This window comes from Papaver somniferum, unplaced genomic scaffold (assembly GCF_003573695.1).
Source record: "Papaver somniferum cultivar HN1 unplaced genomic scaffold, ASM357369v1 unplaced-scaffold_18, whole genome shotgun sequence".
In the NCBI taxonomy this organism is placed as follows: domain Eukaryota; kingdom Viridiplantae; phylum Streptophyta; class Magnoliopsida; order Ranunculales; family Papaveraceae; genus Papaver; species Papaver somniferum.
Genome location: NW_020627707.1, coordinates 1768337 through 1779017, shown reverse-complemented (window position 1 = coordinate 1779017; position 10681 = coordinate 1768337). Strand labels below are relative to the sequence as shown.

The 10681-nt window shown below is 34.7% G+C and overlaps 1 long non-coding RNA gene across 1 annotated transcript; it reads left to right on the top strand.

Annotated features, from left to right (window-relative positions):
* The first annotated feature begins 1481 nt into the window (after positions 1 to 1481).
* On the top strand, positions 1482 to 6062 carry LOC113337835. The gene is made up of 5 exons (XR_003354445.1): positions 1482 to 1633; positions 2421 to 2480; positions 4472 to 4624; positions 4716 to 4776; positions 5822 to 6062. It is a non-coding gene; the product is annotated as an uncharacterized LOC113337835 (long non-coding RNA).
* Positions 6063 to 10681: the final 4619 nt, after the last annotated feature.

Genomic DNA, 10681 nt, shown 5'->3' with positions numbered 1-10681 from the left:
CACCATAGCCATTCATTTTGGCACTAAATCCATGTAAGCAAACTATTGGTTTAACCACGGATATATGCCCAAATATGTCCTAACATGATTAGCATCATCCTTGTGAATATGTAAGATTGCAAATTCAGTTTTGAGGTTACGTGCCTAACTGAATCCTTATATGGCGAAGAAGACAGAATGTTAATGGTTTGTTAATCAGGTATAGAACCAATCATGGAAAATTGGATCAATTCTTATCTTCAATTTTTTTTATTGGATTAGTTCCTTTACTGTTAAGTATGTTACTTTGGTAATCTCTCGATACTAATAGGAATCTCTCATTATTATCATTCTACTTGTTTAAAATGATCATCTGTATATGAGATTATACTCTCCACAATACCTTTCCTTGATCATATTTCAAATACTCCATTATGTGACTGCAATTTGTGTACAAACAAGAATACTTTTATCTAACTTTCAAAACAACTCTCTCATTTTTGGTATAATCATTTTTTTTTATCAGAAATTTTGGTATAATCATTTGTAACGGCAGATGAACGATGTTCCCAATAAATTTGAGAAGGTAGCTATGGTTAAATCCCAAGTTAGTTGAGTAGAAAAAAAATGCCAAATGGTTGGCCAAGGTGCTGCTAGATCAAAGATGATCTAGCTTGATCTAGCAGCGCTGGAGCAATTTTTTTTTTTCCAAAAGGGTACTCTAAAAATTAACAATACGTGACTTGGATTTCAGAAAACTTGCCATCAATGCTCCCGACATTGATTCGTCTGTCAGGGCTTGCTCTTCCGATTTCCTCGTGTCGCATGTTTCCCTGAGCACCTTGATCTGACTCTTCTACTACTACGTGTGCAAATGCGACGTCGCTTGATTCACTCGGAATCGCAAATTCCCTTCATGTTTTACACGTGTTCGCTTTCTGATCGGAAGTGTTAGATATCTCTTTTATCGCGCCTGAACCCATAGTTCATATCTCATGCTTTGCCTCTTTCCTTGTTTGTGTACCTCATATCTTAGGATGTCGCCAGGTACTTCTGCCAAATATTTACTACTACAATGTCATTGAATCCTTCCCAGAGCATATAACAAAGAAATGGTTTCTTCTCCATTCTGCTCAGTTTGCTCACCTTTTACGATCAAGCTAGCTCAAAATATGGTATTAGGCAACCCCGCATTGACTCTCTGCTCCGGGTCGTACCTACTATGCAGCTTAATCGATTCGTTAATAAATGCATGCATGCTTCGAAAAAAGATTAAAAAAAAAGAAAAACTTAACATTTAGCCCCATTTTTAATGGGTTTTAGACGCTCTAGTCCACCCCTCTTAAGCCTGGTACTTTATGGTCCAAATTTACCAAATCTCAAACGAGTCGGTTCTTATTTGAACGATTTAGTCCTAAACTTATTTTTGGATTAGACAAAATTGACCTTCATGTAGAAACCATGTGGGTTTCTAATTCATTTTTGGTTTCTTTATTATCCTGTGACGACGAAGCTCTGCACCGAAATGTTTTAGGTTTTTCATATTCATCACATTTCAGCTCGATTATCAGGAGTTGGCTAACAATTTTAATTTTTATTTGAGATCTAATTAGTTAGATCATTGAATTTCTCCACAACATTTACCATATCTCAGGTAATTCCAAATTTATTTTTTTTCCATTTCTGAAAATTTTAGGATTTCGTTTTATTCTTCGAATTTTTCTTTGATGATTATGAGAACTAGAGATGACGAAGACTCATGATGATCTGACCTATTAAAAGCTGAGACTAACAATTCCTCTTAATTTCATCTCTTTATCTCTTTGACACTGATTGATTTGTGGGGCATCTTTATAAAATGTTACGATTAGGGTCACACTAGCTTATCAATAATCTTTGAGATTCATTTATTATTGCACTGAACTATACAGCCATGATAAGTTTCCTTCGAGAAACTAATTCTTAAATACTATGTGCCAATTTTTAATTTTTGAGGTTTTTCTCGAGAAACACTCCCTAATATTACTTCACAGATTTTTTTTCTTCTTCTTTTTCTAAATGTGTAGTCCTTTGCTCTTGCTTTACGTTGATGTAGTTGGTAGAGATGAATTTGCTGATGAATGATGGTAACAACTTGTGTTACCTTGAGGTATTATGAGGACATAAATTTATTAATATCTTTACAAATTTACTGATGACCGATAGTCCATAGAGAATGCCTTATATCTTTTAGGTTCACAAAAGAAACCAACATCTAAAGGTTTTGAGGATTTTCTTATTTTAGGAGTAGAACTGGTTAAAAAGTTATTAGTTTCTGGAGTTTACGATGTTTTAGTAGTTCACCTCTCTTTGTTATGATTTAAATTCGGCATTTTGTAGCTTCTTTTGTTATTTGTTCGATATCGAACAGTCTATCTGACTGTTTAGATGACCATTTTTAGGGTGGTAACAGAAGTGACCAAACTCGCCTGGGAGTTGGATTTTCTACATGTAGAATCATGGTACGTATCCCTTGAGAAATGAAAATTTAGCACAATGCTTTCTTAAATGGAGAAATCTTTAATGTGAACCTGTAGCTACTTCTGTTTAGGTTCCTTACATGCATATCTATCATGGGCACTAATTAGTTCTGTTTAGGTTCCATATTTGAGCATAATATATTCCTATCTAATATGTGCAACCATTTATATCTTTCTCTCACCTCTTCTTTATTGGATTTAATTCATGAAAAATTGGTGCCCAGTTGTAAATTCATTATTTCGTCAAGCGAATGAAGTCATAGTAATTTTTGTCTTAAATTTAGGTATCAGTGCCAATGGTGTAAAAACCGAGCTATGACAAATGACTTCTACAAGATGAGTGTATTTTCTTGTACACCAGTTATTACGTAGTGCACATTAAGATGCACCAGTTTTTTTATGCTTGTTATACGAGGAAGATGAATAGGGATTATTAGTGTACTTTCCACATTTCAAATAAATTGTATTTTAGTTGTAGGAAAATGAATTTGGGCATCATAGGCCTAAGTGGAAGTTGCTAACATTTTTGGGCCAGCAATTCATAAAGAAGCCAGCGATTACGAAAAGTTGTTTTATTACATTTTAATTAAGTTGACTCGCATTTTTTATTGGACTTTTGGCTGATACAAATGTATATAGCATTTTAGTATATTGAATTTTAAGTTAATACATATTAGGACATATGACTTGATTTTCAATGCTTTTTATTAACTGTACCAACAAGGAAAGTTGATCCTATCTAATTACAGTGTTTTCGCGTCTCTGCGGATCCAGAACATAAACTTAGAGTGGTTTATATGAAATAGTTTTGTTCAGAACGTAGTATTTTTACAGTTTCAAAGAAATAAATCCACTGTCCATTACCATTTCAATTAAATATTCTTAATTGCACTCGACATATCTAAATATCCACGGTCCTCCTTGCATAAGGAGCAAGATACGTACATTATGTTGGACCCCATGGAATTATTTTATTTGGTCTTCTAAGCTTGCATATACGATCATTTGGATATAGATGTTATGGATACACATGTGTACATGGTTGTACACATGTTCTTTGTTAATGTATATATAATTGTACACCTATTGATTTTTAGATATGAAATAAATCCTTTTGCTGAATTTATGGTTCCTCAGTCTCCACGTCCACGGTTTCCTCTGCTAGTTGTAAGTACTACTAATTTGTCATGTGATGTTCGTAGATATGATCATATGAAACGAAGAGAAATATGGAATTCTGCACTAGTTAAATTGAATGTTTTTTTATATCGAAAATAAATTGTGTTCGATCAGTTTCATTTTCAATTCATTTTAGTGAGTAATAACTGGAAGTTCAATTTCTGTTCTTAACCTTATGACTCATATTTCTACAGTATAGAGAAATCCATCCAGTTGTTAGTACAGTCACTCCTTCTGTTATCCTAATACTTTCCACCATCGCCTTTTGGTTTATCTGCTTTCGATAAAAGAAAACTAAGACACAAAAGTTGGACATTAAATAGATACTACATCTACCGTGACACCTAAGGTCATATGATTTCTCTGTACTAACTTTAATTTCTTGATTTATCATTTAAAGGATAGTCGTTGAATTTGTGTCTTTGGATTTTTCTTATAAATTTATTTGTATATGGTTGTATATAATTGTTTACCTTTTTTCTGTTTTTTCATTTTCTCAAATTATATATAAGTTGAATTGCAACAATCACCTTTTGTTATCGAGTTGTTAATGTGTACATAGTTGTACACCTGTTCATTCTTGATGTATACCTAATTGTACACCTATCATTAATGTGTACATAGTTGTAAATTTGTTTATCGTCATTAATGTGTACATAATTGTACACCTATCATTAATGTGTACATAGATCAAATGAAGTATATAAATCCTTGAACTCCCAGCGTGCACAATTGTAGTAGTGCACGCCTTCATACATAGTCTTTCTTTACTAACTCCGCACGTACAATTGCAGGCCATATACTAGCAGTTTAGATTGTAACCATACGCCGTGCATACTACTTTCCAGTACACAAGTACTGAAGTAAAGCGTTATCGACTGCAGGAAGGCATGGTTTTCTACAACAAGCATGAATACCGCGTCGTACCTACGGATTTGGGCTCTTAGGTATGATTTACCTCACATTACCTTTCATATCGACTCGTTAAAAACTAAAATATCATATTATGATAACAAACAACTTATGTTGCTGGAACAGTTTTAGCTCACTTAGAGTTGTTAACTATCTTCTACCAGAAATTACTTCTTCTTGTTTGGGGGTAAGTTTTAACTCACTTTCAGCTCTTTGGATATTGAATTGGTAATGTGTACATGATTGTACACATGTTTACTTTAATGTGCACATAGTTGTACACCTGTTTTAGTTGACGTGCATATATTTGTACACCTGTTAGTTGACGTGCACATATTTGTACCCCTGTTTATCGTTAATGTGCATATGGTTCTACACATTGTCTGTTGATCGCTAACATGCATATAACTGTAAGTCTGTGATTGGTCGAATGTTCCAAACAAATGTGTTTGTGCCCATTCTTTTGTTACACTGGCTAATCTTCAACCTTCAAGGTTGAGTTTATCCAAATCAGGCTAACTTTTTAGTTTACAATAGTGTAACCTTAAGGAACACTTATTCTATTGTTGTTTGCAGTGTAAAAATTAAAGGAAACAGTAATTTATTATTTTCTGGAGTGTCGTGTCTTCTTAGAACTTGATGTCTTGGACTTGAACAGACACACTATTTGTTAGTATCTTGAATTCTCAACCTTTTTTTGTGTCTCAATTGTTGGTGTAGTGAAGGTCAAAGATGATAGAAATGAGGCCCAAACTTATGTTTCTATGCTTGCAGCCCAAGATGCTGCAATACAGTGCAAGTTATTCGGTCTAGCTGTATACTTGTTTCCCTTTATGATGACTACCTTGATGTTGGTCTCAGCTGATAACAAGATTTTATGCATTAGGCTTGCTTAAATGAGTTTGTCATGTGTCGAAGGTACTATGAGTTTTTCTCATGTGAGTTTGGTATTCTGCGAAATACATTGTTCCTCAACCTTTAAAGCATAATTTCTCATTTGTATTTCTTGTTGTGACCATATAAGTCACCATTTAAAATTTGTTGCTCATGTGTAATAAATATATGGGAAATTTAAATAACTTAGGTTTGCGACGAGTTTTTTTTTCCTTTTAGTAAAACTATGCCTGCAACGTTTATCATTCGACACTATAGATTTTCCTTTGTTAGTTTACTTATATTATTTTCTTTTTGTATCTCATCCCTCATTTTCTTTCCAATTTGTCGTTTGTCAGATCGGGCTGTGCAGAAGATGGATAGCGTTAGCCACGTTTTGGCACATTTGTTTGTATTGCCTCATGGATATATTGCATGTTATGTGGTATGGATGTTGGATTTTCTTGAATTTTACAACGCTGTACATGGTTGTACACAACAATATAAATTAGAATTTATAAAAAATGAAAATTATATAGTCATATGGGTGTTTTTTTTGTAGATTTCGGAAAGAGCTTTCCGAATATATAAAGTTTGTGAATTTTGAACGAGCAGTTTAAAAGATAAATTGTTTTTTTAATTATTTATACATTATTTCAAATTGTTGACGTCATTGTGGACTAAACTGCAAATATTTGGACTAAACTGTAAATAGTAAGGTTATTAGTGTTCTTTCCCGTATTTTGGACTAATTTGTACCTAGTTGACCCTGGCTGGACTAAACCGTACTTTTGGATTGGTTTTTGTACTAAACCATATTTTTCCCAAAAAAAAAGGAAAAATACGGTTTAGTCCAAAATCCCGTCCAAATATACTAGTTAGTCCTAACCCATTTAACTAGGTAAAAATTAGTCCTTTTTTATGGAAAGTACATAAATAACCTTCCTGATTTATAATTTAGTCCAAATATTTACAGTTTAGTCCAAAGTAACTTATGATGATGTCAGCAATTTTAAATAATATAAAAATAAAATAAAATCAATTTATCTTTCGAACCGTTTGTCTAAAATTCGCAAACTTTATATATTCAGAATGCTCTTTCCGAGAGCTACAAAAAGAGTACCCATATGACTATATAATTCTCATTTAAAAGAAAAACTTAGTTTACATTAGTTTAAAAATATGTACACATCTACAAAAAATACAACCCGTTTACAACCCAAACTCCTTACCAACACCAGCTTCAATGCTCAAGCACTCTTAACCCTGCTGCTGCAAACAAGTACAACACTTCAACCATTCAACTCAAATTTTTTATCTATTTCTGTATCTTTCCAATCTTAGCTGCACTTCTTTGCAGCAACACTACCCATCCAACAACAACATAAATTCCTGCTCCTCAGTACCACCAACATCACACATTTCATATTTCATCTTTGCAATTCCATCGGAATTTCATATTTATTCACCAAATTACCACTTCAGAGTTATACCATTAGTTACTCAGCTGCACAATTCCTTGTACTGCAACATAGAAGCAAACCCATTCTTCCAAATTTCCCATAGCATCACCTGCAATTGCTTCATAGCCAGCTGCAACTCATTTCGTTATTAGCTTACTCACTGCAACTCATTTCGTTATTGCTTCATATCCAGCTGCAACTCATCACCTGCAATTGCTTCATAACAATACACAACGCTTCTTCATTTCGTTATTAGCTTACTCACTGCAGAATCTAAATTTTTGTGTAAAATTTCTTGGTAAGTAGTGATAATAGAGAAGATTGATGGAAGAATGCAAACCATAAAATGTCTCTCATGACAGCATAAAATTTAGGCAAGGAAACTTTCGGGGAGAGAGAGAAAACAAAAGCAGGAAATGAAATTTGAAGCTAACCTTAGAGAAGGTAAGAGCAGAACTCTCTTGCTCTTCAAGGATAACCTTAGAGAAGGTAAGAGCAGAACTCTCTTGCTCTTCAAGGATGTCTAGGCAAATACTTCCACTGTTGTTCATATTCGGGTGAAATAATTTCGTCCTAAATGCAACCTGAAATACAAAATAAGAAAACATGACCTTAAGATGTAAGACCAGAGAACATACAAGCTACTACAACTATGCAATGTAATGATAACCACACAACCATATTAAGAGAATTATAAACCACACAAATGAGGTTAAGTTACCAAGAGTGCGAATAAAAATAAAAGAGTACCGCTTAGGGCTAATGATAAACGCATTTATGTGTCTAATGTTTTCTCAATGTTTCGTATTGTTAGTACTTGTTTTCGTCCTTATTATGGTGTTCTGTGTGTTTGTAGGTATTTTTTGGAAATAAATATTGATGGAAAATTCGGCTCAAAAAGTTGTTAAAGGCACCCCGGAGGACATATGTTATTCGGACTCCAGCAACGGATAAGGGGCGACCACTAGATAAGGGGTGACCTTCTTTAACAAATTCAAAATCTTATTTTAGCGGGAAAATAATTCTTTGAAAACCCAATATACTCTGATTTGATTTTGGAGGGATTCTGGCGAGATTCAATCACGTATTTGGACATGTATGAACCTGTTTTGCTGAGACAGGATTGGTAAGTCCCTTTGTTTCGAGAAAATAGGGATGTTTCGTGGATTAAGATAAATCAGGGCAATATATTCCTGTGAGTTATCCTAGGAATTTTCTTTATCTTTGGAAAAGGTTTTCTTCAGCCACATCCTGTCCAACTTCATCTGATACAAGTTTCCAGAGGGTTAGAGTGTGTAGAGCTGCAGTTAACGTGTGAAGAAGCTATAAAAAGGAATTATCTCCCGTGACTGGCAGAAAAGAATAATGAATTTATTGGAGGATTGTTCGCAGTTATGGTGGAGTATTCTAGGTACTGTGCTACTATATAAGGTGCTCGAGTTGACTAGAAGAGCAGGGGGAGAAAGAGAACACAACAGAGACGAAAAATCAGAGTTTCAGAAACCTCAATTGTTGTTGCTGCACCAATAACGCGAAGAACATAAGACCCACACCGAGCAGTCTTATTTTGCTACATTTTTTGCGACAGAGCGGCAGCAGTCTTATTTTGCTACAGTTATTGCGACACAATGGCAACAGTCTTAGAGCAACAGTATCAGTGACACATACTGTGGGTCGTTCTGGTTTGTAACAAATATAATTGTTACAAACCCGGATTTAATTGTTGTTCCCCCCTTTTCATCCTTGTAAGCAACTTTTTGAGCAATGAAAAATTCCTTTGAGTGTGTTTTCACCTTGAGAAGCTAAACCCCACCACCGGGAAAACGGAGGAAGCAACTTTTCATGATTGTGGTAAATGAATTAATTCTTTTATTGACTTTTTGCATAGATTTAATTGCTTTATGATTTATATTAATTACTTGTTATTTTGTTAGATGCCGCATGCTTAGATTTAATTACTTCAGATGCGTTATGCTTTTAACTTACAAATAATATTTTACGAAATCTATTTTTGGCAAAGAACTAGAGGCACAACTTGTTTTGTTTGAGTTATATTGTCTAGAAGTAATGACTGAACCACAACAATATGAAAAGTAGTGAAATCCCGAGTCCCGGTCTCTCTTCATCCCGTGACAAGTTTTGTATATATATTTTTGCTTATTTTATTTATTAAGTCTTAAAACAAATTCTCAACAAATCTGAGTGAACGAATCATTTTACTACAACTCAATTGAAAATCCCACCAATTTTTGGCGCCGCCGACGCGGATTTGTTTATAAATTTGTTTTTTAGTTTTTTTTTGTATTTGTTCCTTTTTACGCCTTTTGGTATTTCTTGTTTGCTTTCAGATTTGGAACTGAGCTAAAGAAAAGGGGAGAAAGTGCTGAAAACAAAAGCGAAGCCAAAGAAAAAAAGAAGGAGGAATCCAAAAGGAGTGAAGAAGAAATTTGTTTATATATAGATATTCTGTTTTATTTTTTTTAGAAACTGTAATTAAGTTGTTGTTTTTTTTTTGTAAAGTTTTTTTTTTGGACATTTTTTTTTGGACGTTGGACATTTTTATTTTTTTTTTAAAACCCTACGGCAGTGTACTTTTAAATAAACTGTTTGCAGAGAAGGACGACGATTACGATATCACCTCGGCCCCTCGGGTTCGTACATGACATAGGAGTCGTGGCCCGAGTCGACTTCAACGGTTCATCCCCCGTTTGGAACGGGAGGTAAAAATTCTAAACACCCGCGAATCCCCTGTCAGCGAGTTTACCGGATGATTTTGTATGCTTATATGTTGAGGACCTGAAATCGGATTTAATTTTCTAGTAAAGGGCAAGGCCTGGCCAAATCAAGATAAGGACTCGGATTTCATCACTGTTTCCTTCTTGCCCTCCTTAGGAACACGTAACCTACGCGAACCTAAACCTTAAAATTTGGACTAGAACGAGACCGATAGGGTAACGAGCTTAATAGGAAAGTCATTCGAAAAATATTGGTTACTCTTTTAAGCATACTTCAAAGTTCATGATGGTTTCTGTGAGTTGAATGCGTGACTGCGCCGCCTTGTAATGCGGTGAGGCCTTGGGTATCAAAGCTCTACGCAGCTTCCCTCGCCTCTATTCAACTTACTTTGAATCAGATTGATTCCAGAGGGGTTTGCTCAAATTGTAACGAATTCCCTTTCGAAGGATTAGAAGCTGGTCTAGAAACAATCTAAGTGGAGCCATCATGCTTTTTGTTTGCTAGATAAAATAGGCTTGTTGTGGTCGAGTCAGCCTTCTTTGTGTTTGTTTAGAATTCCCTTGCAGTTAGGATGTCGAACTGGTATTATAATAGCCAATACAATGAGTATCCGACTGATCAGCTTAGACATTATCCTTTTTATGACCATAGTGTGAATAGTGATTGGGAACGCGAAACCTTTGAAGGTTATGGTCCATACCATTTTGAGCCCAATTACTATCCACATACCCACAGGTCATACGAGCAAAACAATCCTTCTATTTCTCTAGAAGAGTTTCTCAAGAGTTTCAGTGAGTCAATACGGAAGTTATTTATGAAAGATACTTATAATATCCTTCTCCCAAAAGAGTCCGTAGAGCGGTCAACTAAGTTATCTCTAGAAGAGACCCTCAAGCAATTTACTGAGAATACTAATAGGGTTGTGGAAAAACTTTCTTAGGATAGTCTTAATTTCCAGTGTAGTTTCCCAATACCACCCTCGAAAATAAGGATAGTTTTTATTCACATAATCAAGATGAC